Here is a 24720-nt window from a genome sequence, read left to right as displayed (position 1 = left end):
TATCCATTCATCTCTCGCTGGACATTTCGGTCGTTTGTATATCTGGGCTATGGTAAAGAGTAGCACAACGTCCGTTGGGGTGTAAGTGTTTTATTCCAATGATGGTATTCTGAGGTTATACGAACTGCAGTGCGGTTTCCTTATCTTGTGGTAGCTGCAGTTTTTAGTTTATTAAGGGACTTGCTAACTGATCTCCATACTGGCTATTATCAATTTACACTCTCACCAACAGCATAGTAGGGTTCCCTTTATTGCCTGCCCTCTTGAGCACTTACTCTTTTTAGGCTTTTTGAGGACTGCAGCCAGGGAACACCTCATCTACGTTTCTGTGCATTCTCTAATCATGACAGATCCTGAGCATTTTTTCGTTTGATGTGCTGTTTATCAAAATACGTGTAAGTATCACTGAGCTCTTGAGACATTTCTGCCTGAGAGTTGGGCCAGATTTGAGTTCATTTCAGATTAACTAGCCAAGGATATTTCTCGAGGGCAGGGGTCGTTTGCAGCCCTGCAGGCCTTGTGAATGTTAAGTGCCCTTGAGCACAGTGTTTCAAGTTGTTGTTACGGGAAAGCGCCACAAGACGGCAGCACTTCTTCATGTCCTCTGTGTTAACTTCGGCAAAGGCAGCCTTAGAGGGATTCTTGGTGTTGGGTTGCAAAGTGGAGTCGAACATGGCTGAACACACACCGCAGGGCTTGTGTATCTTTACCTCGTCCCCCTTACACTGCACCGCCAGTCCCCAGGCAAATCGCAAGCCTTGAAAATGTGCTATTCGGAGGGTGATGTGGTTTTTAGGTGGCGCGATTCTAAGGAAGGAGGCTGGAGGTGGATACCCCACTAGCAGGAGCTGTGGCGATCCTGTGTCCTTTCACAGCTCCTCCCTCCCAGCGGTTCTACCATCATTTGGGTACACTAGGCTTTGCTTACCTGTAAGAAGTCTGTCTTGGATCGAGAGGTTGTGGTACCATGCAGAGCAGAAAGGGCAATAGAGGTCCAAGGGGCCGGTGATCTGGTGGCACGTCCTCCTTCCTGTCTCCCTCAGCAACAGCATACTCCAGCCTTGTGACCCAGGCCTGCTGAGGCTCGAAGGTTATGACATCTGCCCTCGTGACAGAGGCCTGAGGGTAATAGAGTAGGCATTTCTTGCCTTTTTCTTCTTTTATAATTTAATATTGATTTTCTATTTCAGCATAGTTTATATACAATGTTGGATTTGTTTGAGTTCTACAGCAAGGTGATGCAGTTATGAATGTAGCTGTACCTGTAGTATTTTGGATTCTTTTCACTGTTCGATTATTGAAGAATATTGAGTAGCGTTCCTTGTGCTATCAGGTGTGTCATCGTTGACGAATTCTGTTTGATACATTAGTGTGTTTATCTTAATCCGCGCTCCGACTTCATCCTTCCCAGATCCCCAATTTCCCCCTCTGGGAACTGTACACTTCCTTCTTCCGTTTGTGAACCTGTGTTTCCTTTGTATACTACATCCTTTGTATCGGTTTTTAGACTCCACATATAAGTGATATCCTGGGATATGTGTCTTTTTGTCTGTAAATTACCAGAATTAGTGAGATCATCTACTACTCCATCCGTGTTGCTGCAAATAGCATGAGTTCATTTTGTTTTCTGGATGAGTGATAGTCGCCAGAATGTAAGTAGCACAACATCTTTATCCATTCATCTCTCGCTGGACATTTCGGTCGTTTCTATGTCTGGGTATGGTAAAGAGTAGCAGAACGTCCGTTGGGGTGCAAGTGTTTTATTCCAATGATGGTATTCTGAGGTTATACGAACTGCAGTGCGGTTTCCTTATCTCGTGGTAGCTCCAGTTTTTAGTTTAGTAAGGGACTTGCTAACTGATATCCATACTGGCTTTTGTCAATTTACACTCCCACCAACAGCATAGTAGGGTTCCCTTTATTGGCTGCCCTCTTGAGCAATTACTCTTTTTAGGCTTTTTGAGGACTGCAGCCAGGGAACACCTCGTCTACGTTTCAGTGCATTCTCTAATCATGACAGATCCTGAGCATTTTTTCGTTTGATGTGCTGTTTTTAAAAATACGTGTAAGTACCACTGAGCTCTTGAAACATTTCTGCCTGAGAGTCGGGCCAGATTTGAGTTCATTTCAGATTACCTAGCCCAGGACTTTGCTCGAGGGCAGGGGCCGTTTGCAGCCCCGCAGGCCTTGTGAATATTAAGTGCCCTTGAGCACAGTTTTTCAAGTTGTTGTTACAGGAAAGCGCCACAATGCGGCAGCACTTCTTCGTGTCCTCTGTGTTAACTTGGGCAGACAGAGCCTTAGAGGGAGTCTTGGTGTTGCATTGCAAATTGGAGTTGAACGTGGCTGAACACACACCACAGGGCTTGTGTGTGTTTGCCTCTTCCCCCTTACCCTGCACAGCCAGACCCCAGGCAAATCCAAAGCCTTGCAAATGTGCTATTCGGAGGTTGCTGTGGTTTGTAGGTGGGGCGATTCTAAGCAAGGAGGCTGGAAGTACATACCCCAATAGCAGGAGCTGTGGAGATACAATGTCTTTTCACAGCTCTTCCCTCCCAGCGGGTCTACCATCGTTTGGGTACACTAGGCTTTGCTTACCTGTAAGAGGTCTGTCTTGGATCGGGAGGTTGTGGTACCATGCAGAGCAGAATGGGCAATAGAGGTCCAAGGGGCCGGTATCTGGTGGCACGTCCTCCTTCCTGTCTCCCTCAGCAACAGCATACTCCAGCCTTGGGACCCAGGCCTGCTGAGGCTCGAAGGTTATGACATCTGCCCTCGTGACAGAGGCCTGAGGGTAATAGAGTAGGCATTTCCTGCCTTTTTTTTGTTTTATAATTTAGTATTGATTTCCTATTAGAGCATAGTTTATATACAGTGTTGTGTTTGAGTTCTACAGCAAGGTGATGAAGTTATGAATGTAGCTGTACCTGTAGTATTTTGGATTCTTTTCCCTGTTAGGTTATTGAAGAATATTGAGTAGCGTTCCTTGTGCTATCAGGTGTGTCATCGTTGATGAATTCTTTTTGATACATTAGTGCGTTTCTGTTAATCCCCACCTCCGACTTCATCCTTCCCCGTTCCCCAATTTCCCCCTCTGGGAACTCTACACTTCTTTTTTCCGTTTGTGAACCTGTGTTTCATTTCTGTACTGGATCCTTTGTATCCGTTTTTAGACTCCACATATAAGTGATATCCTGGCATATGTGTCTTTGTGTCTCTAAATTACCAGAATTAGTGAGATCATGTACTGCTCCATCCATGTTGCTGCAAATAGCATGAGTTCATTTTGTTTTCTGGATGAGTGATAGTTGCCAGAATGTAAGTAGCACAATATCTTTATCCATTCATCTTTCGCTGGACATTTCGGTCGTTTGTATATCTGGGCTATGGTAAAGAGTAGCAAAACGTCCGTAGGGGTGCAAGTGTTTTATTCCAATGATGGTATTCTCAGGTTATACGAAGCGCAGTGCGGTTTCCTTATCTCGTGGTAGCTCCAGTTTTTAGTTTAGTAAGGGACTTGCTAACTGATCTCCATACAGGCTATTATCAATTTACACTCCCACCAACAGCATAGTAGGGTTCCCTTATTGGCTGCCCTCTTGAGCACTTACTCTTTTTAGGCTTTCTGAGGACTGCAGCCAGGGAACACCTCCTCTACGTTTCTGTGCATGCTCTAATCATGACAGATCCTGAGCATTTTTTCGTTTGATGTGCTCTTTTTAAAAATACGTGTAAGTACCACTGAGCTCTTGAAACATTTCTGCCTGAGATTTGGGCCAGATTTGAGTTCATTTCAGAATAACTAGCCAAGGACATTTCTCGAGGGCAGGGGTCGTTTGCAGCCCTGCAGGCCTTGTGAATGTTAAGTGCCCTTGAGCACAGTGTTTCAAGTTGTTGTTGCGGGAAAGCGCCACAAGACGGCAGCACTTGTTCATGTCCCCTGTGTTAACTTCGGCAAAGGCAGCCTTAGAGGGATTCTTGGTGTTGGGTTGCAAAGTGGAGTCGAACATGGCTGAACACACACCGCAGGGCTTGTGTATCTTTACCTCGTCCCCCTTACACTGCACCGCCAGTCCCCAGGCATATCGCAAGCCTTGAAAATGTGCTATTCGAAGGGTGATGTGGTTTGTAGGTGGGGCGATTCTAAGGAAGGAGGCTGGAGGTGGATACCCCACTAGCAGGATCTGTGACGATCCTGTGTCCTTTCACAGCTCCTCCCTCCCACCGTTTCTACAATCATTTGGGTACACTAGGCTTTGCTTACCTGTTAGAGGTCTGTCTTGGATCGGGAGGTTGTGGTACCATGCAGAGCAGAATGGGCAATAGAGGTCCAAGGGGCCGGTGATCTGGTGGCACGTCCTCCTTCCTGTCTCCCTCAGCAACAGCATACTCCAGCCTTGGGACCCAGGCCTGCTGAGGCTCAAAGGTTATGACATCTGCCCACGTGACAAAGGCCTGAGAGTAATAGAGTAGGCATTTCTTGCCTTTTTCTTCTTTTATAATTTAATATTGATTTTCTATTTCAGCATAGTTTATATACAATGTTGGATTTGTTTGAGTTCTACAGCAAGGTGATGCAGTTATGAATGTAGCTGTACCTGTAGTATTTTGGATTCTTTTCACTGTTCGATTATTGAAGAATATTGAGTGGCGTTCCTTGTGCTATCAGGTGTGTCATCGTTGACGAATTCTTTTTGATATATTAGTGTGTTTTTGTTAATCCGCATCTCCGACTTCATCCTTCCCAGATCCCCAATTTTCCCCTCTGGGAACTGTACACTTCATTCTTCCGTTCGTGAACCTGTGTTTCCTTTGTATACTACATCCTTTGTATCGGTTTTTAGACTCCACATATAAGTGATATCCTGGGATATGTGTATTTTTGTCTCTAAATTATCAGAATTAGTGAGATCATCTACTACTCCATCCATGTTGCTGCAAATAGCATGAGTTCATTTTCTTTTCTGGATGAGTGATAGTCGACAGAATGTAAGTAGCACAACATCTTTATCCATTCATCTTTCGCTGGACATTTCGGTCGTTTGTATGTCTGGGCTATGGTAAAGAGTAGCACAACGTCCGTTGTGGTGCAAGTGTTTTATTCCAATGATGGTATTCTCAGGTTATACGAACTGCAGTGCGGTTTCCTTATCTCGTGGTAGCTCCAGTTTTTAGTTTAGTAAGGGGCTTGCTAACTGATCTCCATACTGGCTATTATCAATTTACACTCCCACCAACAGCATAGTAGGGTTCCCTTTATTGGCTGCCCTCTTGAGCACTTACCTTTTTTAGGCTTTTTGAGGACTGCAGCCAGGGAACACCTCATCTACGTTTCTGTGCATTCTCTAATCATGACAGATCCTGAGCATTTTTTCGTTAGATGTGCTGTTTTTAAAAATACGTGTAAGTACCACTGAGCTCTTGGAACATTTCTGCCTGAGAGTCGGGCCAGATTTGAATTCATTTCACATTTCCTAGCCCAGGAGTATGCTCGAGGGCAGGGGTCCTTTCCAGCCCCGCAGGCCTTGTGAATGTTAAGTGCCCTGGAGCACAGTTTTTCAAGTTGTTGTTACAGGAAAGCGCCACAATGCGGCAGCACTTCTTCGTGTCCTCTGTGTTAACTTGGGCAAAGGCAGCCTTAGAGGGAGTCTTGGTGTTGCATTGCAAATTGGAGTTGAACGTGGCTGAACACACACCACAGGGCTTGTGTGTGTTTACCTCTTCCCCCTTACCCTGCACAGCCAGACCCCAGGCAAATCCCAAGCCTTGCAAATGTGCTATTCGGAGGGTGCTGTGGTTTGTAGGTGGGGCGATTCTAAGCAAGGAGGGTGGAAGTACGAACCCCACTAGCAGGAGCTGTGGAGATACACTGTCTTTTCACAGCTCTTCCCCCCAGCGGTTCTACCATCATTTGGGTACACTAGGCTTTGCTTACCTGTAAGAGGGCTATCTTGGATTGGGAGGTTGTGGTACCATGCAGAGAAGAATGGGCAATAGAGGTCCAAGGGGCCGGTGATCTGGTGGCACATCCTCCTTCCTGTCTCCCTCAGCAACAGCATACTCCAGCCTTGGGACCCAGGCCTGCTGAGGCTCTAGGGTTATGTCATCATCCCACGTCACAGAGGCCTGAGGGTAATAGACTAGGCATTTCCTGCCTTTTTCTTGTTTTATAATTTAGTATTGATTTCCTATTTCAGCATAGTTTATATACAGTGTTGTGTTTGAGTTCTACAGCAAGGTGATGAAGTTATGAATGTAGCTGTACCTGTAGTATTTTGGATTCTTTTCCCTGTTAGGTTATTGAAGAATATTGAGTAGCGTTCCTTGTGCTATCAGGTGTGTCCTCGTTGATGAATTCTTTTTGATACATTAGTGTGTTTCTGTTAATCACCAACTCCGACTTCATCCTTCCCCGTTCCCCAATTTCCCCCTCTGGGAACTCTACACTTCTTTTTTCCGTTTGTGAACGTGTGTTTCATTTCTGTACTGGATCCTTTGTATCCGTTTTTAGACTCCACATATAAGTGATATCCTGGCATATGTGTCTTTTTGTCTCTAAATTATCAGAATTAGTGAGATCATCTACTGCTCCATCCATGTTGCTGCAAATAGCATGAGTTCATTTTGCTTTCTGGATGAGTGATAGTCGCCAGAATGTAAGTAGCACAACATCTTTATCCATTCATCTCTCGCTGGACATTTCGGTCGTTTGTATATCTGGGCTATGGTAAAGAGTAGCACAACGTCCGTTGGGGTGTAAGTGTTTTATTCCAATGATGGTATTCTGAGGTTATACGAACTGCAGTGCGGTTTCCTTATCTTGTGGTAGCTGCAGTTTTTAGTTTATTAAGGGACTTGCTAACTGATCTCCATACTGGCTATTATCAATTTACACTCTCACCAACAGCATAGTAGGGTTCCCTTTATTGCCTGCCCTCTTGAGCACTTACTCTTTTTAGGCTTTTTGAGGACTGCAGCCAGGGAACACCTCATCTACGTTTCTGTGCATTCTCTAATCATGACAGATCCTGAGCATTTTTTCGTTTGATGTGCTGTTTATCAAAATACGTGTAAGTATCACTGAGCTCTTGAGACATTTCTGCCTGAGAGTTGGGCCAGATTTGAGTTCATTTCAGATTAACTAGCCAAGGATATTTCTCGAGGGCAGGGGTCGTTTGCAGCCCTGCAGGCCTTGTGAATGTTAAGTGCCCTTGAGCACAGTGTTTCAAGTTGTTGTTACGGGAAAGCGCCACAAGACGGCAGCACTTCTTCATGTCCTCTGTGTTAACTTCGGCAAAGGCAGCCTTAGAGGGATTCTTGGTGTTGGGTTGCAAAGTGGAGTCGAACATGGCTGAACACACACCGCAGGGCTTGTGTATCTTTACCTCGTCCCCCTTACACTGCACCGCCAGTCCCCAGGCAAATCGCAAGCCTTGAAAATGTGCTATTCGGAGGGTGATGTGGTTTTTAGGTGGGGCGATTCTAAGGAAGGAGGCTGGAGGTGGATACCCCACTAGCAGGAGCTGTGGCGATCCTGTGTCCTTTGACAGCTCCTCCCTCCCTGCGGTTCTACCATCATTTGGGTACACTAGGCTTTGCTTACCTGTAAGAGGTCTGTCTTGGATCGAGAGGTTGTGGTACCATGCAGAGCAGAAAGGGCAATAGAGGTCCAAGGGGCCGGTGATCTGGTGGCACGTCCTCCTTCCTGTCTCCCTCAGCAACAGCGTACTCCAGCCTTGTGACCCAGGCCTGCTGAGGCTCGAAGGTTATGACATCTGCCCTCGTGACAGAGGCCTGAGGGTAATAGAGTAGGCATTTCTTGCCTTTTTCTTCTTTTATAATTTAATATTGATTTTCTATTTCAGCATAGTTTATATATAATGTTGGATTTGTTTGAGTTCTACAGCAAGGTGATGCAGTTATGAATGTAGCTGTACCTGTAGTATTTTGGATTCTTTTCACTGTTCGATTATTGAAGAATATTGAGTAGCGTTCCTTGTGCTATCAGGTGTGTCATCGTTGACGAATTCTGTTTGATACATTAGTGTGTTTATCTTAATCCGCGCTCCGACTTCATCCTTCCCAGATCCCCAATTTCCCCCTCTGGGAACTGTACACTTCCTTCTTCCGTTTGTGAACCTGTGTTTCCTTTGTATACTACATCCTTTGTATCGGTTTTTAGACTCCACATATAAGTGATATCCTGGGATATGTGTCTTTTTGTCTGTAAATTACCAGAATTAGTGAGATCATCTACTACTCCATCCGTGTTGCTGCAAATAGCATGAGTTCATTTTGTTTTCTGGATGAGTGATAGTCGCCAGAATGTAAGTAGCACAACATCTTTATCCATTCATCTCTCGCTGGACATTTCGGTCGTTTCTATGTCTGGGTATGGTAAAGAGTAGCAGAACGTCCGTTGGGGTGCAAGTGTTTTATTCCAATGATGGTATTCTGAGGTTATACGAACTGCAGTGCGGTTTCCTTATCTCGTGGTAGCTCCAGTTTTTAGTTTAGTAAGGGACTTGCTAACTGATATCCATACTGGCTTTTGTCAATTTACACTCCCACCAACAGCATAGTAGGGTTCCCTTTATTGGCTGCCCTCTTGAGCAATTACTCTTTTTAGGCTTTTTGAGGACTGCAGGCAGGGAACACCTCGTGTACGTTTCAGTGCATTCTCTAATCATGACAGATCCTGAGCATTTTTTCGTTTGATGTGCTGTTTTTAAAAATACGTGTAAGTACCACTGAGCTCTTGAAACATTTCTGCCTGAGAGTCGGGCCAGATTTGAGTTCATTTCAGATTACCTAGCCCAGGACTTTGCTCGAGGGCAGGGGCCGTTTGCAGCCCCGCAGGCCTTGTGAATATTAAGTGCCCTTGAGCACAGTTTTTCTAGTTGTTGTTACAGGAAAGCGCCACAATGCGGCAGCACTTCTTCGTGTCCTCTGTGTTAACTTGGGCAAACAGAGCCTTAGAGGGAGTCTTGGTGTTGCATTGCAAATTGGAGTTGAACGTGGCTGAACACACACCACAGGGCTTGTGTGTGTTTGCCTCTTCCCCCTTACCCTGCACAGCCAGCCCCCAGGCAAATCCAAAGCCTTGCAAATGTGCTATTCGGAGGTTGCTGTGGTTTGTAGGTGGGGCGATTCTAAGCAAGGAGGCTGGAAGTACATACCCCAATAGCAGGAGCTGTGGAGATACAATGTCTTTTCACAGCTCTTCCCTCCCAGCGGGTCTACCATCGTTTGGGTACACTAGGCTTTGCTTACCTGTAAGAGGTCTGTCTTGGATCGGGAGGTTGTGGTACCATGCAGAGCAGAATGGGCAATAGAGGTCCAAGGGGCCGGTATCTGGTGGCACGTCCTCCTTCCTGTCTCCCTCAGCAACAGCATACTCCAGCCTTGGGACCCAGGCCTGCTGAGGCTCGAAGGTTATGACATCTGCCCTCGTGACAGAGGCCTGAGGGTAATAGAGTAGGCATTTCCTGCCTTTTTCTTGTTTTATAATTTAGTATTGATTTCCTATTAAAGCATAGTTTATATACAGTGTTGTGTTTGAGTTCTACAGCAAGGTGATGAAGTTATGAATGTAGCTGTACCTGTAGTATTTTGGATTCTTTTCCCTGTTAGGTTATTGAAGAATATTGAGTAGCGTTCCTTGTGCTATCAGGTGTGTCATCGTTGATGAATTCTTTTTGATACATTAGTGCGTTTCTGTTAATCCCCACCTCCGACTTCATCCTTCCCCGTTCCCCAATTTCCCCCTCTGGGAACTCTACACTTCTTTTTTCCGTTTGTGAACCTGTGTTTCATTTCTGTACTGGATCCTTTGTATCCGTTTTTAGACTCCACATATAAGTGATATCCTGGCATATGTGTCTTTGTGTCTCTAAATTACCAGAATTAGTGAGATCATGTACTGCTCCATCCATGTTGCTGCAAATAGCATGAGTTCATTTTGTTTTCTGGATGAGTGATAGTTGCCAGAATGTAAGTAGCACAATATCTTTATCCATTCATCTTTCGCTGGACATTTCGGTCGTTTGTATGTCTGGGCTATGGTAAAGAGTAGCACAACGTCCGTAGGGGTGCAAGTGTTTTATTCCAATGATGGTATTCTCAGGTTATACGAAGTGCAGTGCGGTTTCCTTATCTCGTGGTAGCTCCAGTTTTTAGTTTAGTAAGGGACTTGCTAACTGATCTCCATACTGGCTATTATCAATTTACACTCCCACCAACAGCATAGTAGGGTTCCCTTTATTGGCTGTCCTCTTGAGCACTTACTCTTTTTAGGCTTTCTGAGGACTGCAGCCAGGGAACACCTCCTCTACGTTTCTGTGCATGCTCTAATCATGACAGATCCTGAGCATTTTTTCGTTTGATGTGCTCTTTTTAAAAATACGTGTAAGTACCACTGAGCTCTTGAAACATTTCTGCCTGAGATTTGGGCCAGATTTGAGTTCATTTCAGAATAACTATCCAAGGACATTTCTCGAGGGCAGGGGTCGTTTGCAGCCCTGCAGTCCTTGTGAATGTTAAGTGCCCTTGAGCACAGTGTTTCAAGTTGTTGTTACGGGAAAGCGCCACAAGACGGCAGCACTTGTTCATGTCCCCTGTGTTAACTTCGGCAAAGGCAGCCTTAGAGGGATTCTTGGTGTTGGGTTGCAAAGTGGAGTCGAACATGGCTGAACACACACCGCAGGGCTTGTGTATCTTTACCTCGTCCCCCTTACACTGCACCGCCAGTCCCCAGGCATATCGCAAGCCTTGAAAATGTGCTATTCGAAGGGTGATGTGGTTTGTAGGTGGGGCGATTCTAAGGAAGGAGGCTGGAGGTGGATACCCCACTAGCAGGATCTGTGGCGATCCTGTGTCCTTTCACAGCTCCTCCCTCCCACCGTTTCTACAATCATTTGGGTACACTAGGCTTTGCTTACCTGTTAGAGGTCTGTCTTGGATCGGGAGGTTGTGGTACCATGCAGAGCAGAATGGGCAATAGAGGTCCAAGGGGCCGGTGATCTGGTGGCACGTCCTCCTTCCTGTCTCCCTCAGCAACAGCATACTCCAGCCTTGGGACCCAGGCCTGCTGAGGCTCAAAGGTTATGACATCTGCCCACGTGACAGAGGCCTGAGACTAATAGAGTAGGCATTTCTTGCCTTTTTCTTCTTTTATAATTTAATATTGATATTCTATTTCAGCATAGTTTATATACAATGTTGGATTTGTTTGAGTTCTACAGCAAGGTGATGCAGTTATGAATGTAGCTGTACCTGTAGTATTTTGGATTCTTTTCACTGTTCGATTATTGAAGAATATTGAGTGGCGTTCCTTGTGCTATCAGGTGTGTCATCGTTGACGAATTCTTTTTGATACATCAGTGTGTTTTTGTTAATCCGCATCTCCGACTTCATCCTTCCCAGATCCCCAATTTCCCCCTCTGGGAACTGTACACTTCCTTCTTCCGTTCGTGAACCTGTGTTTCCTTTGTATACTACATCCTTTGTATCGGTTTTTAGACTCCACATATAAGTGATATCCTGGGATATGTGTATTTTTGTCTCTAAATTATCAGAATTAGTGAGATCATCTACTACTCCATCCATGTTGCTGCAAATAGCATGAGTTCATTTTCTTTTCTGGATGAGTGATAGTCGACAGAATGTAAGTAGCACAACATCTTTATCCATTCATCTTTCGCTGGACATTTCGGTCGTTTGTATGTCTGGGCTATGGTAAAGAGTAGCACAACGTCCGTTGGGGTGCAAGTGTTTTATTCCAATGATGGTATTCTCAGGTTATACGAACTGCAGTGCGGTTTCCTTATCTCGTGGTAGCTCCAGTTTTTAGTTTAGTAAGGGGCTTGCTAACTGATCTCCATACTGGCTATTATCAATTTACACTCCCACCAACAGCATAGTAGGGTTCCCTTTATTGGCTGCCCTCTTGAGCACTTACCTTTTTTAGGCTTTTTGAGGACTGCAGCCAGGGAACACCTCATCTACGTTTCTGTGCATTCTCTAATCATGACAGATCCTGAGCATTTTTTCGTTAGATGTGCTGTTTTTAAAAATACGTGTAAGTACCACTGAGCTCTTGGAACATTTCTGCCTGAGAGTCGGGCCAGATTTGAATTCATTTCACATTTCCTAGCCCAGGAGTTTGCTCGAGGGCAGGGGTCCTTTCCAGCCCCGCAGGCCTTGTGAATGTTAAGTGCCCTGGAGCACAGTTTTTCAAGTTGTTGTTACAGGAAAGCGCCACAATGCGGCAGCACTTCTTCGTGTCCTCTGTGTTAACTTGGGCAAAGGCAGCCTTAGAGGGAGTCTTGGTGTTGCATTGCAAATTGGAGTTGAACGTGGCTGAACACACACCACAGGGCTTGTGTGTGTTTACCTCTTCCCCCTTACCCTGCACAGCCAGACCCCAGGCAAATCCCAAGCCTTGCAAATGTGCTATTCGGAGGGTGCTGTGGTTTGTAGGTGGGGCGATTCTAAGCAAGGAGGGTGGAAGTACGAACCCCACTAGCAGGAGCTGTGGAGATACACTGTCTTTTCACAGCTCTTCCCCCCCCAGCGGTTCTACCATCATTTGGGTACACTAGGCTTTGCTTACCTGTAAGAGGGCTATCTTGGATTGGGAGGTTGTGGTACCATGCAGAGAAGAATGGGCAATAGAGGTCCAAGGGGCCGGTGATCTGGTGGCACATCCTCCTTCCTGTCTCCCTCAGCAACAGCATACTCCAGCCTTGGGACCCAGGCCTGCTGAGGCTCTAGGGTTATGTCATCATCCCACGTCACAGAGGCCTGAGGGTAATAGACTAGGCATTTCCTGCCTTTTTCTTGTTTTATAATTTAGTATTGATTTCCTATTTCAGCATAGTTTATATACAGTGTTGTGTTTGAGTTCTACAGCAAGGTGATGAAGTTATGAATGTAGCTGTACCTGTAGTATTTTGGATTCTTTTCCCTGTTAGGTTATTGAAGAATATTGAGTAGCGTTCCTTGTGCTATCAGGTGTGTCCTCGTTGATGAATTCTTTTTGATACATTAGTGTGTTTCTGTTAATCCCCACCTCCGACTTCATCCTTCCCCGTTCCCCAATTTCCCCCTCTGGGAACTCTACACTTCTTTTTTCCGTTTGTGAACGTGTGTTTCATTTCTGTACTGGATCCTTAGTATCCGTTTTTAGACTCCACATATAAGTGATATCCTGGCATATGTGTCTTTTTGTCTCTAAATTATCAGAATTAGTGAGATCATCTACTGCTCCATCCATGTTGCTGCAAATAGCATGAGTTCATTTTGCTTTCTGGATGAGTGATAGTCGCCAGAATGTAAGTAGCACAACATCTTTATCCATTCATCTCTCGCTGGACATTTCGGTCGTTTGTATATCTGGGCTATGGTAAAGAGTAGCACAACGTCCGTTGGGGTGTAAGTGTTTTATTCCAATGATGGTATTATGAGGTTGTACAAACTGCAGTGCGGTTTCCTTATCTTGTGGTAGCTGCAGTTTTTAGTTTATTAAGGGACTTGCTAACTGATCTCCATACTGGCTATTATCAATTTACACTCCCACCAACAGCATAGTAGGGTTCCCTTTATTTCCTGCCCTCTTGAGCACTTACTCTTTTTAGGCTTTTTGAGGACTGCAGCCAGGGAACACCTCATCTACGTTTCTGTGCATTCTCTAATCATGACAGATCCTGAGCATTTTTTCGTTTGATGTGCTGTTTATCAAAATACGTGTAAGTATCACTGAGCTCTTGAGACATTTCTGCCTGAGAGTTGGGCCAGATTTGAGTTCATTTCAGATTAACTAGCCAAGGATATTTCTCGAGGGCAGGGGTCGTTTGCAGCCCTGCAGGCCTTGTGAATGTTAAGTGCCCTTGAGCACAGTGTTTCAAGTTGTTGTTACGGGAAAGCGCCACAAGACGGCAGCACTTCTTCATGTCCCCTGTGTTAACTTCGGCAAAGGCAGCCTTAGAGGGATTCTTGGTGTTGGGTTGCAAAGTAGAGTCGAACATGGTTGAACACACACCGCAGGGCTTGTGTATCTTTACCTCGTCCCCCTTACACTGCACCGCCAGTCCCCAGGCATATCGCAAGCCTTGAAAATGTGCTATTCGAAGGGTGATGTGGTTTGTAGGTGGGGCGATTCTAAGGAAGGAGGCTGGAGGTGGATACCCCACTAGCAGGATCTGTGGCGATCCTGTGTCCTTTCACAGCTCCTCCCTCCCACCGTTTCTACCATCATTTGGGTACACTAGGCTTTGCTTACCTGTAAGAGGTCTGTCTTGGATCGAGAGGTTGTGGTACCATGCAGAGCAGAAAGGGCAATAGAGGTCCAAGGGGCCGGTGATCTGGTGGCACGTCCTCCTTCCTGTCTCCCTCAGCAACAGCATACTCCAGCCTTGTGACCCAGGCCTGCTGAGGCTCGAAGGTTATGACATCTGCCCTCGTGACATAGGCCTGAGGGTAATAGAGTAGGCATTTCTTGCCTTTTTCTTCTTTTATAATTTACTATTGATTTTCTATTTCAGCATAGTTTATATACAATGTTGGATTTGTTTGAGTTCTACAGCAAGGTGATGCAGTTATGAATGTAGCTGTACCTGTAGTATTTTGGATTCTTTTCACTGTTCGATTATTGAAGAATATTGAGTAGCGTTCCTTGTGCTATCAGGTGTGTCATCGTTGACGAATTCTGTTTGATACATTAGTGTGTTTTTGTTAATCCGCGCTCCGACTTCATCCTTCCCAGATCCCCAATTTCCCCCTCTGGGAACTGTACACTTCCTTCTTCCGTTTGTGAACCTGTGTTTCCTTTGTATACTACATCCTTTGTATCGGTTTTTAGACTCCACATATAAGTGATATCCTGGGATATGTGTCTTTTTGTCTGTAAATTACCAGAATTAGTGAGATCATCTACTACTCCATCCGTGTTGCTGCAAATAGCATGAGTTCATTTTGTTTTCTGGATGAGTGATAGTCGCCAGAATGTAAGTAGCACAACATCTTTATCCATTCATCTCTCGCTGGACATTTCGGTCGTTTCTATGTCTGGGTATGGTAAAGAGTAGCAGAACGTCCGTTGCGGTGCAAGTGTTTTATTCCAATGATGGTATTCTGAGGTTATACGAACTGCAGTGCGGTTTCCTTATCTCGTGGTAGCTCCAGTTTTTAGTTTAGTAAGGGACTTGCTAACTGATATCCATACTGGCTTTTGTCAATTTACACTCCCACCAACAGCATAGTAGGGTTCCCTTTATTGGCTGCCCTCTTGAGCAATTACTCTTTTTAGGCTTTTTGAGGACTGCAGCCAGGGAACACCTCGTCTACGTTTCAGTGCATTCTGTAATCATGACAGATCCTGAGCATTTTTTCGTTAGATGTGCTGTTTTTAAAAATACGTGTAAGTACCCCTGAGCTCTTGGAACATTTCTGCCTGAGAGTCGGGCCAGATTTGAATTCATTTCACATTTCCTAGCCCAGGAGTTTGCTCGAGGGCAGGGGTCCTTTCCAGCCCCGCAGGCCTTGTGAATGTTAAGTGCCCTGGAGCACAGTTTTTCAAGTTGTTGTTACAGGAAAGCGCCACAATGCGGCAGCACTTCTTCGTGTCCTCTGTGTTAACTTGGGCAAAGGCAGCCTTAGAGGGAGTCTTGGTGTTGCATTGCAAATTGGAGTTGAAAGTGGCTGAACACACACCACAGGGCTTGTGTGTGTTTACCTCTTCCCCCTTACCCTGCACAGCCAGACCCCAGGCAAATCCCAAGCCTTGCAAATGTGCTATTCGGAGGGTGCTGTGGTTTGTAGGTGGGGCGATTCTAAGCAAGGAGGGTGGAAGTACGAACCCCACTAGCAGGAGCTGTGGAGATACACTGTCTTTTCACAGCTCTTCCCCCCCAGCGGTTCTACCATCATTTGGGTACACTAGGCTTTGCTTACCTGTAAGAGGGCTATCTTGGATTGGGAGGTTGTGGTACCATGCAGAGAAGAATGGGCAATAGAGGTCCAAGGGGCCGGTGATCTGGTGGCACATCCTCCTTCCTGTCTCCCTCAGCAACAGCATACTCCAGCCTTGGGACCCAGGCCTGCTGAGGCTCTAGGGTTATGTCATCATCCCACGTCACAGAGGCCTGAGGGTAATAGACTAGGCATTTCCTGCCTTTTTCTTGTTTTATAATTTAGTATTGATTTCCTATTTCAGCATAGTTTATATACAGTGTTGTGTTTGAGTTCTACAGCAAGGTGATGAAGTTATGAATGTAGCTGTACCTGTAGTATTTTGGATTCTGTTCCCTGTTAGGTTATTGAAGAATATTGAGTAGCGTTCCTTGTGCTATCAGGTGTGTCCTCGTTGATGAATTCTTTTTGATACATTAGTCTGTTTCTGTTAATCCCCACCTCCGACTTCATCCTTCCCCGTTCCCCAATTTCCCCCTCTGGGAACTCTACACTTCTTTTTTCCGTTTGTGAACGTGTGTTTCATTTCTGTACTGGATCCTTTGTATCCGTTTTTAGACTCCACATATAAGTGATATCCTGGCATATGTGTCTTTTTGTCTCTAAATTATCAGAATTAGTGAGATCATCTACTGCTCCATCCATGTTGCTGCAAATAGCATGAGTTCATTTTGCTTTCTGGATGAGTGATAGTCGCCAGAATGTAAGTAGCACATCTTTATCCATTCATCTCTCGCTGGACATTTCGGTCGTTTGTATATCTGGGCTATGGTAAAGAGTAGCACAACGTCCGTTGGGGTGTAAGTGTTTTATTCCAATGATGGTATTCTGAGGTTATACGAACTGCAGTGCGGTTTCCTTATCTTGTGGTAGCTGCAGTTTTTAGTTTATTAAGGGACTTGCTAACTGATCTCCATACTGGCTATTATCAATTTACACTCTCACCAACAGCATAGTAGGGTTCCCTTTATTGCCTGCCCTCTTGAGCACTTACTCTTTTTAGGCTTTTTGAGGACTGCAGCCAGGGAACACCTCATCTACGTTTCTGTGCATTCTCTAATCATGACAGATCCTGAGCATTTTTTCGTTTGATGTGCTGTTTATCAAAATACGTGTAAGTATCACTGAGCTCTTGAGACATTTCTGCCTGAGAGTTGGGCCAGATTTGAGTTCATTTCAGATTAACTAGCCAAGGATATTTCTCGAGGGCAGGGGTCGTTTGCAGCCCTGCAGGCCTTGTGAATGTTAAGTGCCCTTGAGCACAGTGTTTCAAGTTGTTGTTACGGGAAAGCGCCACAAGACGGCAGCACTTCTTCATGTCCTCTGTGTTAACTTCGGCAAAGGCAGCCTTAGAGGGATTCTTGGTGTTGGGTTGCAAAGTGGAGTCGAACATGGCTGAACACACACCGCAGGGCTTGTGTATCTTTACCTCGTCCCCCTTACACTGCACCGCCAGTCCCCAGGCAAATCGCAAGCCTTGAAAATGTGCTATTCGGAGGGTGATGTGGTTTTTAGGTGGCGCGATTCTAAGGAAGGAGGCTGGAGGTGGATACCCCACTAGCAGGAGCTGTGGCGATCCTGTGTCCTTTCACAGCTCCTCCCTCCCAGCGGTTCTACCATCATTTGGGTACACTAGGCTTTGCTTACCTGTAAGAAGTCTGTCTTGGATCGAGAGGTTGTGGTACCATGCAGAGCAGAAAGGGCAATAGAGGTCCAAGGGGCCGGTGATCTGGTGGCACGTCCTCCTTCCTGTCTCCCTCAGCAACAGCATACTCCAGCCTTGTGACCCAGGCCTGCTGAGGCTCGAAGGTTATGACATCTGCCCTCGTGACAGAGGCCTGAGGGTAATAGAGTAGGCATTTCTTGCCTTTTTCTTCTTTTATAATTTAATATTGATTTTCTATTTCAGCATAGTTTATATACAATGTTGGATTTGTTTGAGTTCTACAGCAAGGTGATGCAGTTATGAATGTAGCTGTACCTGTAGTATTTTGGATTCTTTTCACTGTTCGATTATTGAAGAATATTGAGTAGCGTTCCTTGTGCTATCAGGTGTGTCATCGTTGACGAATTCTGTTTGATACATTACTGTGTTTTTGTTAATCCGCGCTCCGACTTCATCCTTCCCAGATCCCCAATTTCCCCCTCTGGGAACTGTACACTTCCTTCTTCCGTTTGTGAACCTGTGTTTCCTTTGTATACTACATCCTTTGTATCGGTTTTTAGACTCCACATATAAGTGATATCCTGGGATATGTGTCTTTTTGTCTGTAAATTACCAGAATTAGTGAGATCATCTACTACTCCATCCGTGTTGCTGCAAATAGCATGAGTTCATTTTGTTTTCTGGATGAGTGATAGTCGCCAGAATGTAAGTAGCACAACATCTTTATCCATTCATCTCTCGCTGGACATTTCGGTCGTTTCTATGTCTCGGTATGGTAAAGAGTAGCAGAACGTCCGTTGCGGTGCAAGTGTTTTATTCCAATGATGGTATTCTGAGGTTATACGAACTGCAGTGCGGTTTCCTTATCTCGTGGTAGCTCCAGTTTTTAGTTTAGTAAGGGACTTGCTAACTGATATCCATACTGGCTTTTGTCAATTTACACTCCCACCAACAGCATAGTAGGGTTCCCTTTATTGGCTGCCCTCTTGAGCAATTACTCTTTTTAGGCTTTTTGAGGACTGCAGCCAGGGAACACCTCGTCTACGTTTCAGTGCATTCTGTAATCATGACAGATCCTGAGCATTTTTTCGTTAGATGTGCTGTTTTTAAAAATACGTGTAAGTACCCCTGAGCTCTTGGAACATTTCTGCCTGAGAGTCGGGCCAGATTTGAATTCATTTCACATTTCCTAGCCCAGGAGTTTGCTCGAGGGCAGGGGTCCTTTCCAGGCCCGCAGGCCTTGTGAATGTTAAGTGCCCTGGAGCACAGTTTTTCAAGTTGTTGTTACAGGAAAGCGCCACAATGCGGCAGCACTTCTTCGTGTCCTCTGTGTTAACTTGGGCAAAGGCAGCCTTAGAGGGAGTCTTGGTGTTGCATTGCAAATTGGAGTTGAAAGTGGCTGAACACACACCACAGGGCTTGTGTGTGTTTACCTCTTCCCCCTTACCCTGCACAGCCAGACCCCAGGCAAATCCCAAGCCTTGCAAATGTGCTATTCGGAGGGTGCTGTGGTTTGTAGGTGGGGCGATTCTAAGCAAGGAGGGTGGAAGTACGAACCCCACTAGCAGGAGCTGTGGAGATACACTGTCTTTTCACAGCTCTTCCCCCCCAGCGGTTCTACCATCATTTGGGTACACTAGGCTTTGCTTACCTGTAAGAGGGCTATCTTGGATTGGGAGGTTGTGGTACCATGCAGAGAAGAATGGGCAATAGAGGTCCAAGGGGCCGGTGATCTGGTGGCACATCCTCCTTCCTGTCTCCCTCAGCAACAGCATACTCCAGCCTTGGGACCCAGGCCTGCTGAGGCTCTAGGGTTATGTCATCATCCCACGTCACAGAGGCCTGAGGGTAATAGACTAGGCATTTCCTGCCTTTTTCTTGTTTTATAATTTAGTATTGATTTCCTATTTCAGCATAGTTTATATACAGTGTTGTGTTTGAGTTCTACAGCAAGGTGATGAAGTTATGAATGTAGCTGTACCTGTAGTATTTTGGATTCTGTTCCCTGTTAGGTTATTGAAGAATATTGAGTAGCGTTCCTTGTGCTATCAGGTGTGTCCTCGTTGATGAATTCTTTTTGATACATTAGTCTGTTTCTGTTAATCCCCACCTCCGACTTCATCCTTCCCCGTTCCCCAACTTCCCCCTCTGGGAACTCTACACTTCTTTTTTCCGTTTGTGAACGTGTGTTTCATTTCTGTACTGGATCCTTTGTATCCGTTTTTAGACTCCACATATAAGTGATATCCTGGCATATGTGTCTTTTTGTCTCTAAATTATCAGAATTAGTGAGATCATCTACTGCTCCATCCATGTTGCTGCAAATAGCATGAGTTCATTTTGCTTTCTGGATGAGTGATAGTCGCCAGAATGTAAGTAGCACATCTTTATCCATTCATCTCTCGCTGGACATTTCGGTCGTTTGTATATCTGGGCTATGGTAAAGAGTAGCACAACGTCCGTTGGGGTGTAAGTGTTTTATTCCAATGATGGTATTCTGAGGTTATACGAACTGCAGTGCGGTTTCCTTATCTTGTGGTAGCTGCAGTTTTTAGTTTATTAAGGGACTTGCTAACTGATCTCCATACTGGCTATTATCAATTTACACTCTCACCAACAGCATAGTAGGGTTCCCTTTATTGCCTGCCCTCTTGAGCACTTACTCTTTTTAGGCTTTTTGAGGACTGCAGCCAGGGAACACCTCATCTACGTTTCTGTGCATTCTCTAATCATGACAGATCCTGAGCATTTTTTCGTTTGATGTGCTGTTTATCAAAATACGTGTAAGTATCACTGAGCTCTTGAGACATTTCTGCCTGAGAGTTGGGCCAGATTTGAGTTCATTTCAGATTAACTAGCCAAGGATATTTCTCGAGGGCAGGGGTCGTTTGCAGCCCTGCAGGCCTTGTGAATGTTAAGTGCCCTTGAGCACAGTGTTTCAAGTTGTTGTTACGGGAAAGCGCCACAAGACGGCAGCACTTCTTCATGTCCTCTGTGTTAACTTCGGCAAAGGCAGCCTTAGAGGGATTCTTGGTGTTGGGTTGCAAAGTGGAGTCGAACATGGCTGAACACACACCGCAGGGCTTGTGTATCTTTACCTCGTCCCCCTTACACTGCACCGCCAGTCCCCAGGCAAATCGCAAGCCTTGAAAATGTGCTATTCGGAGGGTGATGTGGTTTTTAGGTGGCGCGATTCTAAGGAAGGAGGCTGGAGGTGGATACCCCACTAGCAGGAGCTGTGGCGATCCTGTGTCCTTTCACAGCTCCTCCCTCCCAGCGGTTCTACCATCATTTGGGTACACTAGGCTTTGCTTACCTGTAAGAAGTCTGTCTTGGATCGAGAGGTTGTGGTACCATGCAGAGCAGAAAGGGCAATAGAGGTCCAAGGGGCCGGTGATCTGGTGGCACGTCCTCCTTCCTGTCTCCCTCAGCAACAGCATACTCCAGCCTTGTGACCCAGGCCTGCTGAGGCTCGAAGGTTATGACATCTGCCCTCGTGACAGAGGCCTGAGGGTAATAGAGTAGGCATTTCTTGCCTTTTTCTTCTTTTATAATTTAATATTGATTTTCTATTTCAGCATAGTTTATATACAATGTTGGATTTGTTTGAGTTCTACAGCAAGGTGATGCAGTTATGAATGTAGCTGTACCTGTAGTATTTTGGATTCTTTTCACTGTTCGATTATTGAAGAATATTGAGTAGCGTTCCTTGTGCTATCAGGTGTGTCATCGTTGACGAATTCTGTTTGATACATTACTGTGTTTTTGTTAATCCGCGCTCCGACTTCATCCTTCACAGATCCCCAATTTCCCCCTCTGGGAACTGTACACTTCCTTCTTCCGTTTGTGAACCTGTGTTTCCTTTGTATACTACATCCTTTGTATCGGTTTTTAGACTCCACATATAAGTGATATCCTGGGATATGTGTCTTTTTGTCTGTAAATTACCAAAATTAGTGAGATCATCTACTACTCCATCCGTGTTGCTGCAAATAGCATGAGTTCATTTTGCTTTCTGGATGAGTGATAGTCGCCAGAATGTAAGTAGTACAACATCTTTATCCATTCATCTCTCGCTGGACATTTCGGTCGTTTCTATGTCTGGGTATGGTAAAGAGTAGCAGAACGTCCGTTGGGGTGCAAGTGTTTTATTCCAATGATGGTATTCTGAGGTTATACGAACTGCAGTGCGGTTTCCTTATCTCGTGGTAGCTCCAGTTTTTAGTTTAGTAAGGGACTTGCTAACTGATATCCATACTGGCTTTTGTCAATTTACACTCCCACCAACAGCATAGTAGGGTTCCCTTTATTGGCTGCCCTCTTGAGCAATTACTCTTTTTAGGCTTTTTGAGGACTGCAGCCAGGGAACACCTCGTCTACGTTTCAGTGCATTCTCTAATCATGATAGATCCTGAGCATTTTTTCGTTTGATGTGCTGTTTTTAAAAATACGTGTAAGTACCACTGAGCTCTTGAAACATTTCTGCCTGAGAGTCGGGCCAGATTTGAGTTCATTTCAGATTACCTAGCCCAGGACTTTGCTCGAGGGCAGGGGCCGTTTGCAGCCCCGCAGGCCTTGTGAATATTAAGTGCCCTTGAGCACAGTTTTTCAAGTTGTTGTTACAGGAAAGCGCCACAATGCGGCAGCACTTCTTCGTGTCCTCTGTGTTAACTTGGGCAAACAGAGCCTTAGAGGGAGTCTTGGTGTTGCATTGCAAATTGGAGTTGAACGTGGCTGAACACACACCACAGGGCTTGTGTGTGTTTGCCTCTTCCCCCTTACCCTGCACAGCCAGACCCCAGGCAAATCCAAAGCCTTGCAAATGTGCTATTCGGAGGTTGCTGTGGTTTGTAGGTGGGGCGATTCTAAGCAAGGAGGCTGGAAGTACATACCCCAATAGCAGGAGCTGTGGAGATACAATGTCTTTTCACAGCTCTTCCCTCCCAGCGGGTCTACCATCGTTTGGGTACACTAGGCTTTGCTTACCTGTAAGAGGTCTGTCTTGGATGGGGAGGTTGTGGTACCATGCAGAGCAGAATGGGCAATAGAGGTCCAAGGGGCCGGTATCTGGTGGCACGTCCTCCTTCCTGTCTCCCTCAGCAACAGCATACTCCAGCCTTGGGACCCAGGCCTGCTGAGGCTCGAAGGTTATGACATCTGCCCTCGTGACAGAGGCCTGAGGGTAATAGAGTAGGCATTTCCTGCCTTTTTCTTGTTTTATAATTTAGTATTGATTTCCTATTAGAGCATAGTTTATATAGAGTGTTGTGTTTGAGTTCTACAGCAAGGTGATGAAGTTATGAATGTAGCTGTACCTGTAGTATTTTGGATTCTTTTCCCTGTTAGGTTATTGAAGAATATTGAGTAGCGTTCCTTGTGCTATCAGGTGTGTCATCGTTGATGAATTCTTTTTGATACATTAGTGCGTTTCTGTTAATCCCCACCTCCGACTTCATCCTTCCCCGTTCCCCAATTTCCCCCTCTGGGAACTCTACACTTCTTTTTTCCGTTTGTGAACCTGTGTTTCATTTCTGTACTGGATCCTTTGTATCCGTTTTTAGACTCCACATATAAGTGATATCCTGGCATATGTATCTTTGTGTCTCTAAATTACCAGAATTAGTGAGATCATGTACTGCTCCATCCATGTTGCTGCAAATAGCATGAGTTCATTTTGTTTTCTGGATGAGTGATAGTTGCCAGAATGTAAGTAGCACAATATCTTTATCCATTCATCTTTCGCTGGACATTTCGGTCGTTTGTATGTCTGGGCTATGGTAAAGAGTAGCAAAACGTCCGTAGGGGTGCAAGTGTTTTATTCCAATGATGGTATTCTCAGGTTATACGAAGTGCAGTGCGGTTTCCTTATCTCGTGGTAGCTCCAGTTTTTAGTTTAGTAAGGGACTTGCTAACTGATCTCCATACAGGCTATTATCAATTTACACTCCCACCAACAGCATAGTAGGGTTCCCTTATTGGCTGCCCTCTTGAGCACTTACTCTTTTTAGGCTTTCTGAGGACTGCAGCCAGGGAACACCTCCTCTACGTTTCTGTGCATGCTCTAATCATGACAGATCCTGAGCATTTTTTCGTTTGATGTGCTCTTTTTAAAAATACGTGTAAGTACCACTGAGCTCTTGAAACATTTCTGCCTGAGATTTGGGCCAGATTTGAGTTCATTTCAGAATAACTAGCCAAGGACATTTCTCGAGGGCAGGGGTCGTTTGCAGCCCTGCAGGCCTTGTGAATGTTAAGTGCCCTTGAGCACAGTGTTTCAAGTTGTTGTTGCGGGAAAGCGCCACAAGACGGCAGCACTTGTTCATGTCCCCTGTGTTAACTTCGGCAAAGGCAGCCTTAGAGGGATTCTTGGTGTTGGGTTGCAAAGTGGAGTCGAACATGGCTGAACACACACCGCAGGGCTTGTGTATCTTTACCTCGTCCCCCTTACACTGCACCGCCAGTCCCCAGGCATATCGCAAGCCTTGAAAATGTGCTATTCGAAGGGTGATGTGGTTTGTAGGTGGGGCGATTCTAAGGAAGGAGGCTGGAGGTGGATACCCCACTAGCAGGATCTGTGACGATCCTGTGTCCTTTCACAGCTCCTCCCTCCCACCGTTTCTACAATCATTTGGGTACACTAGGCTTTGCTTACCTGTTAGAGGTCTGTCTTGGATCGGGAGGTTGTGGTACCATGCAGAGCAGAATGGGCAATAGAGGTCCAAGGGGCCGGTGATCTGGTGGCACGTCCTCCTTCCTGTCTCCCTCAGCAACAGCATACTCCAGCCTTGGGACCCAGGCCTGCTGAGGCTCAAAGGTTATGACATCTGCCCACGTGACAAAGGCCTGAGAGTAATAGAGTAGGCATTTCTTGCCTTTTTCTTCTTTTATAATTTAATATTGATTTTCTATTTCAGCACAGTTTATATACAATGTTGGATTTGTTTGAGTTCTACAGCAAGGTGATGCAGTTATGAATGTAGCTGTACCTGTAGTATTTTGGATTCTTTTCACTGTTCGATTATTGAAGAATATTGAGTGGCGTTCCTTGTGCTATCAGGTGTGTCATCGTTGACGAATTCTTTTTG

This window comes from Eschrichtius robustus, chromosome 12, assembly GCF_028021215.1.
Source record: "Eschrichtius robustus isolate mEscRob2 chromosome 12, mEscRob2.pri, whole genome shotgun sequence".
Taxonomy (NCBI): domain Eukaryota; kingdom Metazoa; phylum Chordata; class Mammalia; order Artiodactyla; family Eschrichtiidae; genus Eschrichtius; species Eschrichtius robustus.
The sequence above is the reverse complement of the archived record's forward strand: the minus strand, read 5'-3'. Positions refer to the sequence as shown.